Here is a 24,428-nt window from a genome sequence, read left to right as displayed (position 1 = left end):
CTATTTACTTTGGGTCTTGGTAAAGTGTAGTAACATATTTGCTTACACTCTTTATATTTACTCACTTGCGACGTGCAGCACTGTATGTACTGTTGTATGTACCGGCGTTTGCTGTCAACTCGAAAAAAATTCCATATTTTCACTATATTTTACTGCCGTCAACAAATTTTTAGATGAAATTTGCTCGTGAATGACAGCATTGTGGCGGATTTCAAGTGAGGTTTTTTTTTAGTGCACTTTTCCTCATATAAAAATGTATCATTTTAATTTTTTGCCTCTTCATTTTTTCAATTTTTTTTTGGCGTTATATACATACGTTTCACGTTTTAAAATAATCCGCAATTTCGACAGCCAAGTTTAATAGTACAACAAAAAGTGCTGCGCTAACACGAAAAGCATCTGCAACATTGTTAAAGCAGTGATGGATTTTAGGAAAAATTAATTTTATAAAATTTATTCAATTTTACGCAGACGCTATAAATTTGCTCATGGAGCTTTTTAATAAATCGGCAGCAAATATCAAATAAAATGAGTATAACATAAAATATACATATGTCAGCGGGGAAGGTAAAACGTTAGTGGAATGAGTAGAAAGGTGATTGGAATTACGATGCACATGAAATAAATTATCCTTTTCAATTTATCGTTAATGAAATTTTTTCGAAACTTTTTTTTTTATCGATCTTTTGTCTCCTTTATAAAGCCCAGCACATACACTTATAGTATAAGTATGCATGTATTGACGTTAAATTGAAATGTTCTGCTAGGGCTTTTCTACACTTCAACAACTATATGGGATCATACACGCACCACTTCCAGTTCGCGATGTCTGTAGAGTAAAAATTAAATTATTAAATCCTTCAGTAATAAGCGGCCCCTGACTCCTCGAGCATGTTTTTCTCACTCCCTATTATGTAATCTGATCTAGTGTGCATCCCGACGTAAAAGCCATTACGGCTAATTTGATTGTGAAAATGAAGAAGTTCCTGGAGAAGAATAATTACTTCGTACCACCTAATGAAGGAGCGCCTATTCGTTTCAATCACAATAAAGTCTGCCCGCAAAAAAAATCGACTGCACTACGAATAAGCTGAGCACTGGTGTCCTACTCGATAAGTTCTCCGTTCGATGGTGCACTCGTTCGCATGACTGGCCACGTTAACCTAGTTAATCTTGACTAGTGTGGCTGATGGTTTCCCCGCTATAACTCGCGTCTTTATTTCCGACTGTTCCTTGCAAATCGACCAAGCGCAGCATCAACTAGCTCTTGAGGTTCATTTGAGGGTCTTCTTCGCGTCATTGATTGGCTTCGCAGGCCCGTCACAAACACGATTGAAGTTTAGAATTGCGCTGATCTAATACATCAAAACGTGATGAGGAAATGGTAAATAGGGGATACACGCACCGTGTGCAGAAGTTCACGCAAGTTGATAAAGTTTCTGATCGCCGATCACCAAGGATGAGAAGAGTACTCTCTCTGCCCAATCCACGAGTATGCGACCCCGCCATACGCGCCAGCTACTGCGCGACCAGCTTTCTAAGCATAGTGGCTTTATACCTGGAAAATCCGCCATAGATGAGGTATTCACAATAGGGCAAATCTTGGAAAAGGCCGGTGGAATAGGATCGGCGCACACCATCTATTTGTCGATTTCAAAGCCGCTTTCGACGTCTGTGTAAAATGACATTGAACAATACCATCAGCTACGTCCGAATTGGGAAGGACCCCTCCGAGCCGTTTGATACCAAACGAGGTTTCAGATATACCATTGAATTTTTTTTTTAACAACATTTTGGAAAAACTAACTAAAAATAGAAAAAAACTACCCAAAATAAAAAAAAAAATAATTCGTTAACAGTGTTTAAACATTTTTTATTGTAGAGTGAACATAACACAAAAAAACTATACGGTTAACAGAAACTAAAATATTCCAATTTTCTTGAATGAGTTGCTAAACAAAAACATTAAATTATATTAGGCGTGTTTTAGGCACTTTTTACAGCTTTGATAGCAGATTGGCGAAGAGTAGAATTTTACGCACCAAGATAGCAAAAGTGGAAAAAGTAAAGAAACAAAAACTAGCAGAATTTCCAATCACTGTATACACACACTAGGATGGTGCCAAAATGTACGAGAAAAGGTAATGTCGGATTTTTTATGCTTTCATCTCCTAGGACTGTTTTATACTGAAAAAAAGTATACCCCTATTTTTTATTTCGAAATCAAGAAATATTTAAAGGTCACTCAAAGCGCTCAAAGTTTTCCATGTATATTATATGGGAAAAAACAACTTGCCGTATATAATTCTTAACAATCAATATTTTTCGATCGGAAAACTCTGCTTCTCTGCAGGAGACTACCTATAATAATACCCGATTGTTTTTTGACCATTTTTTAATAAAAAACTATAATTTATAGGTCCGCCAAAAGCAACCAAAACCCCAAAAATGATATGGGGCACCAATAAAAAATAATGCTCTCACCCCCTATGATTATTCTACGTCGAAAAAAATATACCCCATATTTTGAAATTAAAAGATATTTAGAGGTAGCTCAAAGCACTCCAAGTATTTCACATATTTGATATGGGGAAAAACAACTTTTCATGGAAATTGTATAAAATTCTTGAAAATCAATAGTTATCGATCGAAAAACTGTGGTTTTCTTTAGGAGACTTCCAATATTAATACTCAATTGTTTACTTAACCATTGAAAAAATGGTTAAAGAAATAATTGGGTATTATTATTGGGAATATCTTGAATAGAAACAGGGTTTTCCGAAAGAAAAATATTGATTTTTAAGAATTGTACACTATTTCTACGAAGAGTTGTTTTTTCCCCATATAAAATATATGGAAAACTTTGAGCTCTTTGAGCACTCCCTACATTTTTTTTAATAAAAAATAGGCGCATATTTTTTCGGTATAGAACAATCCTAGGGGGTGGCGGCATTAAATATTTCGACTTTACTTTTTCACATGCATTTTTGAACCACTCTAACGTACAAGCATACATATGCATATACAATTGTGGTCAGCTGTTTTCACTGTTAATCAGCAACGAACGTATACTATTAAAAGCCAGCTCTGACATAAATTGACAAAGCTCGATTAATGGTGCAATAACCAATGAAAACTGGTGCCAACGTTGCCACATTATATGTCGCAAAAATAAATGAGTATTCGAACAAATTGAATTTACAAGTACAAAAATTGGCAATTTAAAAAGGTAACCAATTTTGGCAAAAAGTAACCATAACGGCAACACTGCTCTCTTTCGTGTGATTTCTTTAATATTCAGCCTCTTTGCGTGAGTCGTAAATTAGGCTAAATTGTACGACTCAAAAACTATGGCATTGTCTACTGTCGTGATGAAATAAATAAACGACGAAAATCGTTGCAAACTATGCAGTGCTGCCAAGTTTTTCCGTTGTAATACACTAGTCGAGTGGAAAGTAGTCGAAAAACTACTTGAATTCGGCACGACTCTCTCAATAAGGCTGATTAAGAGCTGCAGAACTGAACCGCTCAGGCACAATACTTTACAAGAGCGTGCAACTTCTGACGTATGCCTAAGGCCGAGGCCACGCAATGAGCGGCAAAGCGGCGAGCGGCTGGCGTAATCGCTGTATTTTTATGCGCTTAACTATGTACATGTCGTTAAAGAGCTCATACAGTTCGTCATTCCATCTTCTCCTATACCCGTCGTCCTCGCGAATAGGGCCGTAAGTCCTGGGTAGAATAGTTTTCTCGAAAGCACCTTAAACATTCTCATCTTTGATCGACATCGTCCACGTTTCTATGCCATATAAAAGAACGCATATAACTAGAGACTTGTAGAGCGTAATTTTGATTCGTCGTCGCGTGGGCTCTGCTTTTCAATTGCCAACTAAACCCAAAGTGGCACCTGTTGGCAAGAGTTATTCTTTGATTGATCTCTAGACCTACACTATTGGTGCTGGATTCTAGGTAGACAAAATCCTTCACCACTTCAAAGTTATAGTTATCAACCAAAACGCGTGTACTCTTTATATGTCGCCAGGAGGTAATTTGTCTTGTCTTCATTCACCGCTAAACCAACCTCTTTATCTTCTTTTTCTAAACTGAAAAATACCGCGGATAACGTCCCTTTGTTTCAGACCGATGATGTCGATATCTTCTGCATACGCCAGCAAAATCGTTCTCTTGCTATATATGGTGCCGCTTCGATTCAGATTGGCAGCACTTTTTACGTTTTCCAGCATCAGATTGAAAAAGTCGTACGAGAGTGAACGGCTCGGAGAGATTCTTTCCAATTTCGACGGAGCTAAAGGTTGTGCTCAACGTCACTCTGCATAGCCGAATTAGTTTTTCGAGGATCCCAAATTCATACATGGCGCCGTAGATGCAGATTCTGTTCGTGCTATCAAAAGTACCTTTAAAGTCGACAAAAAGATGTTGTGTGTCGATTTTCTTATCTAGAGTCTTCTCCAAGATTTGACGTGCTGTGAAAATCTGGTCAATGGTGGACTTACCATTTCTGAAGCCACACTGATAAGGTCCACTCAGTTGGTTCGTGAACGGCTTCAGTCTTTCACACAGTATCGTCGACAGGACCTTGTACTCAATATTAAGAAGGCTTATTCCGTGATAGTTGACGCAAACGGCGGGATCTCCGCTCTTGTGTATTGGACAAAGTACATTGACATTCCAGTCTTCGAGCATGTATTCATCAGACCAAATTCTGCTTAAAAGCTGGTACATGCGCCATACCAACTCTTCGCCACCGGCTTTGAACAGCTCAGTCGGTATACCGTCGGCTCCGGTGCCTTGTTGTTCCTAAGCCGCCTTGTTGCTGTTAAAAACAAGCACCTACACATCTGCTAAATATGAGCGAAATCGTTTGTATTGTGGGTTTAAAATATTCAAATTCATTGGCAAACTTTAATTTAACTAATAAACGTTCATGTATTTGAGTAAAAAAGATATCCTTTTAAAATGCGGTCAATGGAGCGCACTAAAATGAACAAAAAAATTTCCATACAACTTACAATAAATAGAATAACACAACGCAACAAGTACGCAAGCCAAAACGGTAAATGTCATCTGAATGTATGAATGTCTGTGTCTCTAAATATGTATGTCTATGCTTGTAGTACATTGACCCCCTTTTGGCTGCGCGGTTAACCCCCTTTTGACTGCAAGCTTTTTCTAGACAAACTGGGCAACCAGCCAAACGAACGTAAAACCACTGTTGCTCCTGCCAACACAGAACTCAACCGAATCGGAAATATCTTCATACATACATACTTACATACATACCATGGCCCAAACACCGACTGATAGTTAAACTAAGACAATGGGAAACCAGAAAACAAATTCTCTGTTTGTTATTAAATCTACAACCAACCGCTGAAGTAGTAAAAGCAATCACTTTTAGGCGCACAAACACATGCAAAGGTTCAAAATTACATATAATCAATGTGCCATTTTTTACTGCACGAAAGTTTTCTTTAACCACAATGCAATTGCATTTCTTTTGCGTAGCGGTAAAGTCGTAGGCAAAACAAAATCAGTCGTCCACCCTCGAAGGAGGTATGTAAGTGGAGGGTTGGAATGAGCGCCGCCGTATGCAGTTAGACACCCCGAAACAAAGTTTATCTCAGATGTTGTAAGCTAAGTTGCATTTACGCTCTCAGTGCTTTTGCTCAACTTCATTGCTTCGCTATTACACAAATTATTGCTAAAATTACCATTAAAGCGCATTGTTCTCTTCGCCATAATCATCGAAACGTTGTGTCATTGTGACGCATGCGTGCTTTTGGGTGAAGCCATGAGTAAATTTTCTTGACGCACGAGAGCCAATGTTCAGCGTGTGAGCAACATATTAGGAAATATGAGCTTCATTCTCTTTTATATGTACATTTGTAGGTAGCCCGGTGTCATAGGTACGCAGCTAACTACGCTCACGATTTTGTCGCACATTGCGACAAGGGTTGCATGCAAAATGAGCTTTTTCTGCGAGTTGGCGTACTTTATATATATTTATGTATGTATGTATGTACATATAAGCACGACTCGTGAGAGTAATATCGTTGATATCATTCTTACCCACTGTGCGCACTTTGTGTTCACAACTTGCGTTTGCCTTTCTATTGAAGCATCGAATCGACGATAATAGTATACAGTGGGATGAACCTGGAAAAATTTAGACATTTAGAGAACACTTGAGATTCCATAGGAACCTTTCTCAACATTTTTAAATGGCGAAACGAAAAGGAATCCACACTAATGCATAGAAACCAAAATAAAAACAAACAAGATCCTTGGTGCCCATGGCCCGGCCGCGAAGAGCTGGTAGGGCGTGGGAAATTTGAAATATCACATGCCCAATATGTTAGGAGAATTATGTTGTTTGTACTAATTACCGAGTCCAAAACGTTCCCAATCGTCCTGCTGACAAGTATAGACTCAATCAGCGCCGCTAAGTTCTGGTTAACTCCAAGCTCATCTAAGGCAGCAGTTATGGCACTTGCATTAATGTTGTTGAAGACGCCTTCTATATCTACAAATCTGGTTACCAGAGCATACTCGTTTATCTGATAAGCTTTTTTCCACAAACCCGACGAGCGAGTGCAAAGCGGTTTCCGTAGATTGGCCTTTCGTATAGGCACGCTGCGCTGGGGAGAGCCTACTTGTTGGTATCACGCCCCGTACATAATCATCCACTATCCGTGAGCTGGACCGCTGGATTCCGTTGATAAAATTTCTTAACATTTTTATGTAGAATTTGTAAGCTTAAACTCTTCTATTATCCGTGGTAATTTTTTTTTAAATAATATTTTTGAAAACAAATCTTATTTATAAAAAATTTTCTATGATCTTGCAACTACAACATTGGTCCGATGCGTCAATGAGTCGTGTTCTTTCCGTGTTCTTTCTTGAAAGGATGTGGTCGAATCTTTCCTTGCTAATTCCTCACTTTTACAATTCGTATTAATATTGAGGCTTCCGAGCATATATGTTCATTAATTCAGAGATTTCTTTGATCCATAACATGGTTTCTTTGCGCCTTATTGCTGCAATGCGCACAACCTAGCGAGTTTTCGAGTAGCGTATAATAGGACCACTTATGCTAGGTATAACCTCAAAAAATTTGATTGAAATCTATCCAGTGGTTTTTAATGCAGTTCAACAGAGCTCCTTAAAACGAACCGAATGGCATCGAAATTGTAATATCGGAAAATGCTGACTTATTCCCTTGGGTAATTAATCAATTCATATATGTAGATTATTCCGATGTAAAAAGAGTACTGTTTGTTTTTTTACATGGAGAGTGATCCACCCTGTTGTACATATGTATGTACTAGAGATGTTAATTTTTCAGCTTTTTCCGATCCCGGCATTTTCGGGATGTCTTTATCACAATCCCGGGATTCCGGGATTTCGATATTCATTACTTTTCAACAACTTAAGTCAAAAAAATTGCTTCTATATTGTATGAAAAGCTCTCCTACCATAAAATAAATAATAAATAAATGGGTTTGAAACCTACTTTTTTATTTAAAGTGGCGTTTTTATTATTTTTTCTCTGACGTCCGGATTTATTTTAAAGGACTCTGTAATTTCAAAGATAAGATTAATTCCAAAAATTGTTTAAAAAATTCATTGCAATGTAGAATAAAAATATGGGTACCAAATGCAAGAAGAAATTTCTTTCGAATTAAAAAAAATTAATTTTTTTGGATTCACAAGGACGAATAGGTAATTTTTTAAGCTGATAAAGTCAGAAGGACGAAATTGGAGGATGTTATCGAGTTTATATAAGTCCTTAAAATATAATTAAAAAAAAAAAATTCAGGAAATTTCAAGAATAAAATTTTCAAAGGACATTTTCAATACTTACCAGTCCTTCTGCACCAAAACCTTGAATCTGCTTAAATTCTACAGGATTTCCTCTTTAATTTGATATCCATACTTCTTCTCCAAGCACATTTCTCTGAATCTTTTAAATCATTTTTGAATTACTGACGTCAGAGTGAGAAACTAAAACATTCTATTATATTTGGCCCATGGTTTCGCGAATATATCGATATTTGTGTTTAAAATTTACTATCACGCGGTATTATATGTAGCTAGACATTTATAAAAAAAAATATTAATTATCAAATAAAAACGAAATATAGCCAATATTGGTCAAGAAAAGGAGTTTCTATTATCGCCACCAGTGCAAATTACAAATCCCGAAAATCCCGGTATTATTTGCCAAGAATCCCGGGATTTTTGAGAGCTTAAAAACATTCCTTGTGTGTACATATGTATGTTATTTACTCTTCCAACTTTATAAGCGCGCAGACAACTTGCCATTTTTGGGTGGGTAGTGTCTGTATGTATGCACATACTCATTATACCCCAATACATACAGTGACGAGCAAAACTGTAACATGGTTTAACACTTTTTGTTTCAGCCACCACTATATTTCCAAGTTCTAACGACTTTCATACTTTTGCTGTATATTCTTGTTGGTACATCCCTACTCCCTCTCTCATAATGATTTGAAGTCAATACAACAACATTAAAAAAAACAGCAGACAAAAATGTAAATTAAGGCAGATGTTACAGTTTTGCACTCATATACTTTTAAGAGCTTTTTAACAATTTTCACGAAAAAAAAGAACTACTAACACAATGTTCAGTACTCTTTTGCCTGTTTCAGTTCCTGGATGTGATTTGGCATACCTTATTTGTATCTTTGTAAAAATTCTGGAGGTATAACCTTAGTTTGCTTTCACAGCTCACGTACTCGATTTTACGGACTTTGATACTTATTAGCTGTGCTTTTAGTTGATTTCGCAAATTCTCGATGAAATTCATGTCCGCGGTTTGTGGAGGTCATTTCAAATTAGCAAATTTTTTATTTTGTATCCAGTCTTTGCGAACATATGCAGTATGTTTTGGGTGATTTTTCAGCAGAAACTCTAATTTTTCGACTACATCTTGCAAATTTTGTTGAAATATGAACAGATACTGTTCCTTACGCATAATGCGTACTAACGGACCAACAAAATATTTGAAATACAACCTCAAACAATTAAGATCCTACCACTGTGATTCACAGTTTGCCGTACATGATGCGCTTAGGCTTAATTTGGGTCTTTGATCCAATACCATGCCCGGCCATCTGATTGAAAGCGATTAATTTAGTCTTGTCAGACCAAATAACCTTCAATTGAAACTTAAAAATATGTTTTTTATTGCATTCTGAACGGCCTAACATATCCCAATAGGCAACGGTTCGGTTTTCGTGCGATGCTGCGAAATGCTGCCACACTCGCACATGTATTATGATCAAATTTGCTTTTTTCTTCTTTATGATGCCTTTGCGCTCAATTTGGCAATTCTTCGCCTCGCTGTCTATTGATTTGCATTAAAGTTTAATACCTTAAGCGCTTCTGTAATAGTGGCTGCATCGCTACTTGCTGCTAAGTTCACAAGATACCGTACCGTAATATTTTTTAACAGACTTCCTCTGTCCTTGGGAGCACTTTAGGCTATATTTTTTCTAAGTCTTAACAATTTTAAGTAGCAAATTCCAAAATTTTTGCCACTTTTCGTGCGGTTCTGCCTTTCCGCAGTAAATCTATTATTTTCATTTATGGTTCCTGATTAACTATGTTATTTACTGGTGATCTCTTCTTCAATAAATTACAATATAGAAAAAAGTCATCTGACTTCCAACTAAGTAAAAGATAACTGTCAAATGCAAAACTGAGAGTGAGTGCAAAACTGTAACATCTGCCTTAATTTACATTTTTGTCTGCTGTTTTTTTTATTGTTGTTGTATTGACTTCAAATCATTATGAGAGAGGGAGTAGGGATGTACCAACAAGAATATTCAACAAAAGGAAGAAAGTCGTTATAACTTGGAAATATAGCGGTGGCTGAAACAAAAAGTGTTAAACCATGTTACAGTTTTGCTCGTCACTGTACATACATATGTAAGCATGTAGAGTATGCAACCTTGCGGCAACATGATAGTTATTCTTATTGTTGTTTTGAATCATTTTTTTCGCATATGTTTTACTCAAAGCACATAAAAGCCGTAATAAAGCGCAACAAACAAAATGAATGAGAAATTTCAGAGAGAACTACGAGCATTGACGTTGACTGACCATTTTTGAAAGCGCACACAGTTGTGCTTGTTTGTACTAACTAGAATAAAATAGTGAATAGAATGGAGTAGATACTTAAATGGGGCTGGTAGGCTGACTGGCTGACCGTCTGAATGCGTGCACTCCCTGTATGGACGCTGACTATTTGAGACTCTTTGAGCGCTTTTGAGACGTCAAACCCACTGCTTGTGCGCTACTCATATTGTCAGCGTTTGCTTGTGGTTGTTTTTGTTTTGTGGTGTTCAAATTGTTTTTTTTTGTTTTGTTTTTTGTCGGTTTCAATTTGGGGTTGGGGTGTAATGTAGGAGAGATTGAAGCTATTCAGAATGTAATTGAAATGTTATGCAGTACAGAATTTTTTCAGTTAAACGTGTGACGTTCAGCTGATAAGTTCAGTGTTCGAAAATCACCAGCGATTTTGAGTATTATTAATTCGAAATTTATGTACATTCCGTTTCAATTCGATTCATTTCGTTTCGGTCCGGTTCGGTTCGATGTTCGTGCGGGGTGGTACTGTCTGAGTTTGATAAAAAGCACATAATTGTACGATGAATTGTTTTTGGGCGTCGAAAATTTGTAGCGGCAGACCATAGCCGACAAATGTCACGAAATTTGAGTTGTTGCATATGACTGCCACAATATATCTAATCGTTAACGGTAAATGTGTATGTGAATGTGTAAGTGTTTGACTGAAATTTAAGTCGTAGCCGGTGTTCGTGAGTGGGTGGGTGCTTCGATGAATTATTCAAGCATTTGTATGCAAGCTGCAATTGTTTGCGTGTGCGTGTATGTGTGTCCCACCCGGCAACTATGTATTTGCGAGTGCACAGACTAACTGATTTGTATGAAGGTTAGTCCAGACGCGGTGCACCACACACCTACAAACAACAACGACTCGCTCACAGCAACTGAAAACACAAAATGCTGGAAGCATCGGAAAATTGAATTTTTTCTAAAGCAAAAATCTCGCATGAGCAAGTGAAAAAATTGGCAGAGAAGTGGTGTATAAGTGCACTTAAAAAAATAGTGGATTTTCAAAGGTACATACTTGCATACATATGCGACAAATAACAGCAGCGCCTCTCTTTTGCAAACAAGACTTTTTTGAATTTGCTACAAGAAAAGTTCGAGTAAGGAAAAGGTTATTAATCACAGCCGCGTGCATGCAATGTAAGTACGAGTAATGCCGGTAGGTAGTGGGCTGGGCTGAAAGCAATCAACAATCAATTTTTGTGCCTCCAACATGTATGTATATACAAAATCTCCCATAACTAAATGGAAATTATACTAGCAAAGAAGTTATATGTACATATGTATCATGTACATTAGGCCGAACCAAAAAAAAAAAGAAAAATCCCCGTCAACGCCCGAGTGTAAAGTATTTTTGCAAGACAATTTCGAATTCTTTATTTATTTCTGACCGAACGCAGGGTTCGTCTTTTTTACGCAGGCCCGCCGAGAGGGAGGGGAAAAGGGGTGAATCTCCCCGGGCCCGGGATTTTTAAGAGGCCTGAAATATTAGAATCATAACTTGTTATTATATTTTTACAATGTAATTGCCCCTTTGTTATAAGCTTTTATTATAAATATATTCCGATTCGTGCTGATTGTTTCTGACTCTATACATCAAAGAAAATGGCCAAATGCTTATAAATTTAAAAAAAATAATTATCTATAGGGGCCGCGATTTTTGAGTTTTCTCTCGACAGCCCTGCCCTTACATACGTACCACCATGTTACCACTAAATTAAAAGCCCACCAAAAATCATTTAACTTTTGCTAAGGGTTTTTTTTTTTGATTGTGCCAGTAGAAATATGTAGGTGTTACCGAAAATGGAAAAAGTGACTCCTAGGCTCGACAAAATAAAAGCTTTTTTTCGAAATTACCTTGAAAAAATACTTTATCCTAATATGGGTGAACGGCGAACTTTTTTTTTTGCTTGCAAGGTGGTATGGTCTAATGCATGGGCGCAACCGAAATATATTTTGGTGGGTGTAAGGGGGGGTTTATACTTATAAAGATATATTACCAGAAAATACCAAAATTTGTTTCAGATAATATGCTCTTTAAAATACATTTATGCAAGTTTTAAATAAATACACTTTTGAAAGTTTCATAAATTGTCATTTATCCACATAAAATAAACAAAGAACTCAAACATTTTTAACCGACTTCAAAAAAAAGGGAGGTTATCAATTCGTCGGTATATTTTTTATTTTTATTCTTGCTTCTGTATGCTACCGCATAACTTTGGACTAAGTAAACCGATTTCAATATTATTATTATTTTTTTTTATCGGAAAGATGGTACCCCAAGGGTCGTCCCGGAATTTGATTTAGATCCGATCATTTGATCATGAAAACATTAACGGTACTCCTAAATTTGTATATGATTGATAATTGAAGTCGGTTGTAGTTTTTGCTTAAAAATTACTTGTTTAGCGATTTGTTCGTAATTCGCATCGTAATTGGATCTGAATTGCCATCAAATGAGGTAATTCGCTCTCAAAATTTTGTATGGCGAATTACGTAATTCGAAGGGTAATTGGAGTGCGAATTAGGAATGAGAGAGCGAACTACGTAATTGGGGTGTCGTGGGAAAGCCGTATTAAATATTGTTGATTAATAACCTATTTCCACCAGAGGCTTAACTGCAGTTAAGAGCTCAGATAAGTTCCAAGAATGGGACTGAGCGGCAACATGGGGTGAGCGGCAAGGTTTATTCTTAGTGTTTGCTTTTCTCCATTCGATTGGTTGTACTTAGTAGGAGGAATTACCTCCTTCGAGTTGTAATCTCCTTGTTCCAATAGGTGTAAACCGCAGTTAAGACTTGGTGGAAATGAACTATAAGCCTAAAGGGCGTTTACACAGTTCAACTTTAAAATTTTCACAGGCTTTTAGTTGAATCTAAAGTTTCCATCATTTAGCTGAAAGTTGAACAATGGGGTATTAATATTGGGAATCTCCTGAAGAGAAACAAAGTTTTCCGATCGCAAATTATTGATTTTCAAGAATTCTATACCATTTCTACGAAAAATGGTTTTTTTTCACATATAAAATACATTGGAAACTTTGAGCGCTTTGAGCGACCTCTAAATAAATATTTTTTGATTTCGGTATAGAACAATCCTAGGGGATGAGAGTATAAAAATTCTGATTTTACTTTTTCACATGCATTTTTGGACCACCCAAGTGTACACATATACATAAATATATATGTATGCGCTCTTTAATAAGATATTTAATTAAATTAGACATTGGATTTCCCACCAACTATGATCCTCGAATCGGATCATTGTTGCCGCCAGGGATTGAAGAGGAAAAAGTTCTTCAAATTCATTTCGCTGTGCAATTAACCGTGCTGTGAAATGCCAGATTATTGGAGAATTTCAGGAACTTCTTCACGGACATACCCTTTTGCTAGGTTATTAAAGACGGTAATGGAAATATGCCTTCTGACAACGACCAAACCCTAATATTAGCAGATAAGTGCATCACTGGAAATGTTTCAATAAATAAAAAATTAGTTTTGGTCGGGACGAAGTCCGCCGGATCTGCTAGTATATTGATAAAAATTCATAAAATAACGATTATATTTCATCGGAAAAATAAAAATGAAAGTTTTAAATTTTTAATTTTTAAGTCTAAAGATCACAACCGTTTCAGTGCCTGGTCGCAAATGCATAGCTTTAGAGCTTAACATTCGACAAAATATGTGTGAAGCTATATCTTTTATACAACTCGATGCAACCTGAAACAAATTGCTAAATATTGAATTGCAGCCGGGTTCTGAGCCATATTGCAGATTTCAAGTCTGTAGCTCATCGCGAAGTTTCTTAAAAATCGATTGCAAAGTTTGTACTAAAATTTGGAGAAACAAAAAAATTTGTTGATATAAACGTGCTAAAATACATATATCTACACACATACATACATGGTTACTTTGCAGTAAAATTAGTCGTGAAAAATGTGAAATAGTAAAAGTCGAAAAATAAAAGAAATAGCCTGGCTTGATGATTTGTCATATTACACCAGATGCTAAGAAAGCTACTTTACTACCACTTGTTCGTATTAAATATGTACATAACTATGTAGCAGCAGGTACGGGCACTACTACTTAAAATTTTAACTACTTACGGTGCAATCGCCGTCGGTCTATATTCGTCGTCAATACTGCGGCTGTCGTTGGCATTGCGTTTAATTAATTAAAAAGTTTATAATTGGGTTTAATGCACACGCATGTAGCTACATTTATATATGTACATATGTATGTAACATGGGTCGGTGTGCAGTTGGTGCTGTTAACGCGCCGCCACTCACATTCATCGAGGAAAAGTTAAAACTTTTCCAAAAACGGTGTACCAACCGCCGCGGCGACCACCCGCAGTTCAACTAACTAAAATAAGTAGCAATTAAACAAGTCAACTACATGCGCGCATTTTTTTACCAACCTCACATACATATGCATGAGTACATGTATGTATGTATGTAAGTATATTTGTTTTTTCATTGGATAATTTTGGGATTTTAACAATGCCATAATAGCAGTTTTTATTGCAACTACTTTTGGTGCGTTAGGTGTGGCAGCTGCCGACAAAAGGTGTTGCAAAGTTATAAAGTGCAAGCGCGAAATGCGAATAAATACAGTAGAAAAGCATAATAACAGAAAAACCAGTGTATAAGTATGTAATACACATTTAAAAATTAAATTAAAATGCTCACCTCACTAAAAGTGATGAGAAAAAGGAAATACAGTGTTTTTGCTTCGATATTGTCGTTTACAGGGTTGCCGACAGAGATGTTAAAAATACTTTTAAATTCATATTTAAATACAAAATAGAAATAGGACACAAAAAAGTTCTTGAAATACAAATATGTAAAACTACTTTTGCTTAAAGTATTTAAATACAAAATACATATTTTGAAAATGAGAAAACATTTGGAAATATTTTTTAAATCGCACGTATGTACATTGAGGTGGTCCTTATACATATATATGAAGCACATTCTTACATCAGATTTCTTAAACCTCAACCCCTAGGTCGATGCTGCTATAGCCGAAGATATCACATATATATTTTGGTCCCGGTCGGAGACGGTTAAGGCGTGTCGCGCAGGGGGCAAAGTTCAGATTCTTCTATGGAGACTCAAAAAATTAAAATTAAAATTTTTTTCATCTATTTATTTGATGATTATTTGATTTAGTCAAGTAGGCGGGATTATGTAGTCCAGGCGCCTGAAGTCTACTGGATGATCATCCAAAATTCTACAGTGCCAAAATCTCGCGTCCCTGCATTCGATCAGCGATAATCTAAGAACAATACAGCTTGCCTGTAGGTTACCATATAAGTCCACAGGTAGAACGTAGGGCATTAGTCGGCGTCAATGGTAAATCCCTGGGTTACAACTGCTTCCCGACTTCATACAATGAAGGACTCTGCATTCACTCCTTCCACTCCTTCACAGTCATAAGCGATCGATAACTTGTTGCTGCCATTGTTGGTAGAAAACCAAATAAAAAGTGGAGGCAACGTAAAAAAAATGTTTGGTGAAAAAACTAATATACATACGTCCACTGTCATCCGACTGTCACCAATTGCTTTCGTGCGTTGAGTTTTCGATTCCTAAATGTGTTTTAAAATTTTTTTTCTGCATTTCATCCGTACGTGCCACTGCAACAGAATTGGGAAATTTATGAATAAACAACAACAGCAATAGTTGATAGCACACATGTATCTACTTTTGCGTCCCGGCTAGCTCCAATCTACATGGATAAATTCCGCATTGCAATGAGTTGTATTGATTGAGAATTACGCACACTTTTTCGCGCTCGATGAATTGCTTTCGGATTTGAATTTTGCTACGCCATCGGTTAGTCAGCCGGTTGGTGTGTTAAAAGTGGTTTACCTATATTCATCGCTAAGAAACACACGTACATAAATACGTACAACGAGATGAAAAAAAATTGGATTAATCTTAGTTATCCCTATCGCATGAACTGGTGAGTGGAAAGAAAAATATGCATGCTCCACAAAAATTTGTCTGCAATATTTTTCTCGCTTTTTTTTTGAAGAAACTAAGTATATGTCACCATATCGCAGGTTTTCCATATCTGCTTTGATGATTGGCCGGAGTTTTGAAAATTTATGTTAATAAATCTATGAATGTCTTCATCAAACTATCAGAAGAAAGCATCGCTTACAAAATTTAGCAGCCTCTGACTTTATCGAAACGTAGACTTACTCAATAGCAGCGGACACTGAACTCCAAATTGCATTAGGACGCTAATTTGCTCTGCGTATAGTGCTTCTTTCAAAGGGTACTGCTAGAAGCTGAAAAAATATTAGCAATGAACAGATAGCAGATTCTCAGCTACACCTTCGTAGATTGAGAGGAATATCAGCTTAGCCCATCTGCAGCCTGTAGATGCCTCGCAGTTTACGTTGGCTAAAATAGTCGTACATTTTATAAGTGCATTCAAAGTTCAAAAGAAGGAGTGCTAGAGCTGCTTGTGAGCTGTGGGATGCTGCCGCCCTCTATTTTGCGTTGATTTCCGCTTGGGCGACACTGCAGTCGTAGACGGTAGACGAAAAGAACGGCTGGTCTGTAGGTCCTTCGAGTAGACACCGGCTCCGGTTCCTTGTTCCATCTTTGAACCATCAAACCCTATGCTACTAGCAGTCCTGCATCCCATTTTACTCTGGTCGGGAACCTAATGGGTACCTTCGTATTGAAGTCCCAAGCAGCCTTAATATAATCAGTGTTGCCTTCTACGTCCGCTTTAATTCCAAGGCGCTGGCCCTTTTTTATTTCATTTAGCATTGCTGCATGCCCGAAATGGGTTGTCTTCTACGTATTGGCTTCTCCGAGCCTGAGAGCGGTTTTGGCGGCCGTACCATGGATGAAAATATGCAGCGGTTGCAAGTGAAATATCATGCCAGGCTCTTTCTGAGTTGCGCTTCGCACTGCACCCGATACGCCAAGGTATGTGAGTCTTTACACTTTTCCTATTATTTTCCTGTTATTCCCTTTATCTAGAGCCCTCCACCATACTAAGGACCCGTGCTGCTAGCGATTTATTAGTTCTCTCTTATAATTTTTTTCCAATTAATCATTATGGAGTCCATAATGATACCGAGGTATTTTGCCTCGGAGGAGAGTTTCAAGGTGCATAACCCCTAATCCATTCTGGTTGGCCCAGTTAGAGATATCACCTAGTGCCCTCTCCATTAGTTCACTCATTGACAGGAATTTGCCAGTGATGAGTATCACTAAATCGTTGGCGTAAGCGACAACCCTTATTCTCCAGTGCCTTGCAGCGGTCACTTATAAAAAGCTATTGCAGAATACCGTCGCTTGAATGTCATCAGTGATCATTTCATGACAAAGTCATGCAGAGGCCATCAACGACCGAATTACCATTTTTATGAAAAACATGGCCGTACAAGACACTTAAGTGACTAATGCATGGCGTTCGCTACGGGGTCATTAAAACCCAATCTGTTTATGTGTTTGGAAACCTATATATTTTTCTAATTGAAGTAATATTCAGCTGCATCAAACCAAGTACAGAGTTCCGATGCGTCTGTAAGCAAAATCTGCATGTCCAATAAAAGTTAGATTGGCAACTCTGAAAAGAGCCAAAGCTTAAATTTTTCAGTCCTGATAATTACATACCAAACGAATAAGATATAACAGCTCCAAATAATATTCTTAACAGCTAATAAGTACTCGTACAATCAATCTTTGACCATCTTACTTTGCTCTCATTAATTCTTATCCGTTTCCACTCCTCACTTTAATAATAATTTCTCGACTTGTAACTTTTTTAGAATATTCGGAATTCACTTTACAAATTCATAAATCACAAAAATAGACTGTGTGACAGTGCAAATGAGATAGGGAGAGTATTTTGTAAAGCACTTCAAAAGATAAGGATAACCAAAGAGTGAATTTGCGTGATTAACAAATAACAAAGGTATAAGGTGTACAAAAGCATCAATTCTAAAAATTTACATACCGCAAAAACAACAGTACGACTATCTAAGAAGAAATTCAAATAACGACAATTTAATGTGAGTTGAGCGACATTTGACTTGCATAAATTATACGCTTCCTGGTACTTATGTGAGAAGGCAAAAAGTTTGATTTCAAATACAAACGAATGTGCATATAAGTATAATACCCTGACGCACTGGAGCAGAAAGTCAAAAGTAATAGATATTTTTGAATAAACACGAGCTCACAAGAGTTGAGCTAAGAGGGAAGCTGTTGCTTACTGATGACGAAGGTAGAAAGATCCTTTTTATAAAAAAAAAAAATCAGCAGGGTGGAGGGGTGTGTTCCAACGATTCTTCTTATAGGAATTTACCTTGGTCTAACTGGTCTGGACGTCTAACTGATATCATTTTCGGGCGTTCTTGCTTCGTTCGCATTTCAAGTTCCTCGCACTGGCGTTTTATTTATATCGATCTCCAAGATGTACTTCGTGAGGCGGGCTATCGCAGTTTGGCCATACAGACGACGCACATTGTTTCGACTAGAGGGAGGCAGGTGGAAAAAAGTCTTGTTGACAGTTGATAAAAAAACCGGTTGGGCTTAAAGAGGAAAAGTCAAAGAATAAATACCAAATTTCACACCATTTACTCATTTCTATTCAGTTTATTAATGGATACTGACGTATATTTATCGATATATTCGTATTGCAATGAATAAAGTTAAGACTGGGTTTATCGATATGGCAAGGTGTCGAAGTATTTACCGATATCAAAATTCTTACAAAGGCAAAATTTTTAAGGGTGCACTGAAGTATCTATCGAAAACAAAATCGAAATATCTATAAATAAACATTTTGATAATATATTCCCCGGACTAATAGGAATCGATTTCATCAAAATACAAGAACCAACCATATTTATTCATAATTTTATCGATCTGTTTACCTATAAAGTTATCGATATATTTGATGATATTGCGGTTTGCTATTGTTCTTAATATGAACTTAAAATTTAACCCCTTGGAAAATGCCCTAATTAAAAACTTCCTGCCTACAAAATGCCACCACATTTATACAACGAATAACTGCATCCCTTTATAGTAAAATTTCTGGCCACGCCAGTGCCAGTGTTTTCATAAAATACCTACATTTAAGTCAAGGCGTATTTAACAAGGTGGTGTTGGCCGTATATAAGTAAAAAATTACACTAACAAATTATACGCTGATGTCCATACTGTCATTGGTATGAGTTACAACAAACACATCATTTTGACGTAATGGCCTCCACGGCGAAAAACTCAGCTGTCGCCCCAACACCACCTTGTTTAATACACCTTGATTTAAGTCTACCTTCTTGAAAATCTCATAACTGAATTCACCCAAAAAAGCACATACATATGACACTGAAAAATAAAAGAGCGATGCATAAACAATGTACGTACATAAAACAGGAAGCGGAAAACGAGCAACACAAAAGAAAAAGGACACCAAACCAGGATAACGCAAACACAAGAAAATTACAAACACAAATCAAAATCACAAAAGTCGAGTAAGTTGGATTGGAAGCTGATGTCGGTCCGCTGGCAAGTGGAGGGCGGCAGGTGAGTGAGTTGGCACTGACGCTGATGGTATTGGCTTCCCCATTTACTAAGTGGGTGTTCTTTTTCTGTTGTTCGTTGCAGACAGGGAGAGGCCACAAGTGTTATGAAGGAGCAAAATTGAAGTGCTTAAAATGCGTTTTGTCAACATTAGCGCTCAAGTGACGATGCCAACGGGGTAGAACAATAAACAACAACAAGCCAAAGGTATGAGTATCAACAATCACAATAACAACAACAGCAACAACAATCGCGACAAATAACAACCGGTGATAAAGACAGCACAGCACAACAGCAGCAGCAACAGAAGCAAGAAAACAAAACAATGAAACGCAAGCTGATGCATGCAGCCCAAAGGATATGCGACATTTGTGAGAATTGTTGCTGTTGCTCTGTTTTTACACGTTGTACGTATGTATGTACATGTGTATGTACGTGCGCTGCTACTTTGGCTGGCGGTTGTTGGGCTTGCACGCGAATTTGGCTTGAGGAATGATGATTAATGCCGTTGAAATTGTTTTGAAATTGCCACACATACATACATACCTGGGGAGTGGCAAAACAACCGGCAAAAAAGGAAAAATAAAGAGAATTTGAAATGAATAAGACAAGAAAAATGATAGCAGAATACAAGTACAACAGCGGGACAAGGACAAGCAAAAAAATATTTAGCAACAGCATGGAATCAGGCCAACAAAAGCTTAGGCGGCGAAAGTAGGCGTCAAGGAGTTCGAACAACACGTACTATGGACATATGTAGATATGTATGTATGTATGTGAGTGTATGAGTGTGCGAAAAAAATGCGCTTACAACTGCCAAATGAACAATGGGAACAACAAAGTAGATCTTATGTTGCCAGCAACGAATGCACGCGTCTGCAAATCTTTTGTGTTGGTCTTAAGGAAAATGCGCCTGGAGGAGATGGACTCACAGTGTAACAAAGACATGTAAAAATTACTAATAAAAACAAATTTATTTTATGTAGATTTATGCTATCTAAGGTTTGGCCTAAACTCGATCTTTTAAATTGATAATCGGACTGGAAATAAGCGGAGGATTAGGTGAATTAATAACAAAAAGTTCCCGGTTAGCGGTACATCACAGGGGGAAAAAAATCCACAGTGGAATATAGCAGTATAGCCTTTATCAATAACTAGTAGATATTAGCGGAAAGATAATTGCATACGCCATCGATCTTGTAATACCTATCTCGGGAAAATATTTCTCAACATTGATCCAATTCAAAGATCTCTTAACAAGCTATCTCTATGGTGTAACAAGCGAGGAGTGGGAGTGAATACTGAAAATAGGACCTAGTGCTCTTCACCAGGAAGCATAAACTACCCGATCTCGACCATATTAATCTATAGGGGAAGACCCTCGCAGTAAAAGATGAGATCAAATGTGTAGGTCTCATACCGGATAGTAAAATAATTGGGTTCCAACATTGCAGATAGAGTGCGTAAAGCAACATCAGAAATGTATTCATGCAGTAAGTCAATAGCAAAATAATGGGGGCTAGAACTGGCTATACACAGTGGTTCAAATCTGGTGTTTACTGTTAAAAGTCACTAGAGCCTTAATTTAATTTTTCCCTGAATTTAAATTTTTTTTTTTTTTTTTTTAATAAAAGCTTATAAAATTTGCCAGAGACTAGTTAAGCGCAATTTTTGAATTTTTATTTGATTATATTACATTTTTTAGTGCAAAGTGCAGAAAATGTATCAACTCTGGTAGAAATTAAAACAAAAATTTGAATTGTAAAAAAAGATCCGTAAAAAATATATAAATTTTTTTAGTTTTTATAAATTTTTTTCGTATGCACTTTTATCGATAGTTAAATTTTAATATGCTAAAGTACAAGTTAGAAGTTGGAATAATATTTAATAAAAATAAAAAACTATACGAGACAAAGGGGACGCTTTTATATCCCATTTATCACGTAGATATGTTGGAAATGTTAGCGAAAAATTTCTTTATTTATATAATTAATTATAATACCCTATCATTAACAAAATCAATAGTTACATCTATCAAAGTTTCGATAACAAAATCGATAACGAATTCGATAAAAATATCGATAGAGAAACCGATAACAATGTCGATACTAAACTCGATAACAAAATCGATACAAATATCGCTAACAAAACGAAAAAAAATATCGATGACAAAATCGATAAAAATATCGATAACAAAATATATCGATAATAAATTCGATGTAAATATCGGTAGCATAATCGATAATAATATCAATAAAAAATATCACCTCACCTCTTCTTTCATTCATGTTTTGCTGTTTTTTTTTCTAAGTCTTATTCTTTAACCTTTTATTAGCATGTTTTTCTTAAATTAATACCATGTGCATACACTCAAGAAGCACATGTTTCCGCCCCAACCATTTCCGTGTGCAACCTCTGTTGAATTTGCCAATTTACTCCCAACCAACCAACCACCGCTAAAGAAGTTTCACTTCAAAAATTTATCAAATTCGTTGAAAAATTAAGGCTCCAATGCACTATGAACAGTAAATTCCAGTTTTGAACCACTGCGCTATGGAACTTAGATCAATTCTCTATTGCGGTATAGTGTTATGGTGGAATACCTTTGTGAAAGGAGTAAACTTAAAAAAGATGGATGGAAGTCCAAAGGCTTGCGTCTGCAGTCATAACTGGTGCGATGAGAACAACGTCATCTAAGGCCCTCTATGCCCCACTAAACTTTATTCCGGTAGATCCATTGCCAAGCAAGTGGTCAAATATTAGTTATGGGCACTATGTGCACTTGTGTTTAATTGCTTCTGAGGTCTCCATGGCGTATGACGAACGTCAGCGCTGCTTCTAAACAAAATTATGTACCTAAATATACCAAGTCGGCAAAATAAAGAGCGCTACATACGTACATATATTGATTAGAGTTAAAGTGATATGTTTCTCCTTTAGTATTCTATGTATATACATTAGACTGCATCACCAAAAAAAGTTGCGGTCTTTCCGCCGGGATTACAAAATTTATTATATTTTAAGACGTCCACCAAAATATTTCGGAAAAATATTAAGATTTAAGCGAGCTGGACCGATTTTAAAATACCTCCAAAAATGAAGTTTTTTATGAAAGAAAATAGTTTCTTAAAGAACTTTTTGAAAAAAGTCCCCTCAGATGACAAATTAGATTAAGCTTAAAAAATCTGCATAAAAATATTTGGAAATCTTTTCAACAGAATCGTAAAAATGAGATTTTTACTTTTTTCAAAGATTGGTTTACGAAAAACTTGAATAACTGGGTCAAAAATGTTCTGATTTAGATTTTTGGGATCTCAGTAGAAAGGTATTTTCACACTGTTTTAATTTCTGGCCAAAAGAAACGTCATTCGTGTCCCATCTTTTTTTTCGAATACCAATACATCTTTGAATGACGTTCGTTTATCCTACCTTTCCCTTCCATCCTTTGAATGAGTTTATTAGCAAAGAAATAAAAAGGGTGAGAAAATACCTTTCCAATGACACCTCTCAAGTCTAAATCGGAAGAGTTTAGGTTCAGTTATTCAAGTTTTTCCTATACCAATCTTTGAAAAAAGTTAAAAAACAGCATCAAAAATCTCATCATTACGATTCCGTTCAAACTTTTTTTTAAATTCTCTTAAATATTTTTATGCAAATATTTTAAGCTTAAACCGTTTTGTCATTTGATGGGATTTTTTCAAAAAAAATCTTTAAGAAACTATTTTTATTCATAAAAAACTCCATTTTTGGAGGTATTTTCAAATCGGTCCAGCTCACTTAAATCTTAATATTTTTCCGAAATATTTTGGTGGACGTCTTAAAATATAATAGATTTTATAATTCCAATGGAAAAATAGTACCGATTTTTTTTGTATGGGGAGTGATGCAGTCTAATATACATAAGTACATAGTCATATCATCAGATCTGTACCGTTAGTTTAATTTTGAAAAATGAGGTATCAAATTGCCACCTGATAAATAAATAAATACAAATTATTTGTAAGTTAAATCAATTTCTACAATATGGGTATCGATCGAAATGGGTTTGAAAAGACTTTATTTCTTCATTATATGTAGGAGGTTTGCCATCTATTTACAAAAGATAAATGAAATGTATAATATAGGTAAAATGAGTTATGTACCACAATATGAATATCAATCAAAATAGCTTTGAAAAAACTGTATTTTAAGTTTCATGTGGGAGATTTGCCATTTGTTTTGAAAACCAAAGTCAACTTCAATTAAGAGAATTAGATAATTTAAATATGTATCGCAATACGGGTGTCAGATAAAAAAGGGTGAATAAGGTTTTAGTTTGAAATTGTTTTAAACGGGGTTGCCACCTGTTTGCTAAGATAAATTCAATAAATACAATATGTTAAACGAATCACTATGATATGGATATCAATGAAAATGGCCTTGAAGGAACTTTATTTCTGAACTGCTTGTAGGAGCGTTGCCACCCGTTTAAAAAATCAAATTCAAACTTAAATTAAGGGGATATGAAAATTGAAACATTTATACCGATATGAGTGTCGGACGAAAGAGATTGTGGTATGAAAATAATTAAAAGAGAGTTGCGACCTGTTTACAAAGTTAAATTCAATATAATGAATTACTTCAATATCCAAACTGCTTTGAGATCTTTATTTATAAACTACATGTAGGAAGGTTTCCACCTG

The 24,428-nt window shown here is 36.2% G+C and overlaps 1 long non-coding RNA gene across 1 annotated transcript in view; it reads left to right on the top strand.

Annotated features, from left to right (window-relative positions):
* The first annotated feature begins 10,509 nt into the window (after positions 1-10,509).
* LOC118743072 overlaps positions 10,510-24,428 on the top strand; it is a 94,143-nt gene continuing 80,224 nt past the window's right edge. Inside the window, exon 1 of the long non-coding RNA XR_004993420.1 lies at positions 10,510-11,322. This is a non-coding gene — a long non-coding RNA (uncharacterized LOC118743072). The remainder of the gene's footprint in view (positions 11,323-24,428) is intronic.

The sequence above is a fragment of the Rhagoletis pomonella genome, unplaced genomic scaffold, assembly GCF_013731165.1.
Source record: "Rhagoletis pomonella isolate Grant_MI unplaced genomic scaffold, Rhpom_1.0 Rhpom_scaffold_00007, whole genome shotgun sequence".
Classification (NCBI taxonomy): Eukaryota; Metazoa; Arthropoda; class Insecta; order Diptera; family Tephritidae; genus Rhagoletis; species Rhagoletis pomonella.
This window is presented reverse-complemented; position numbering and strand designations above follow the sequence as displayed.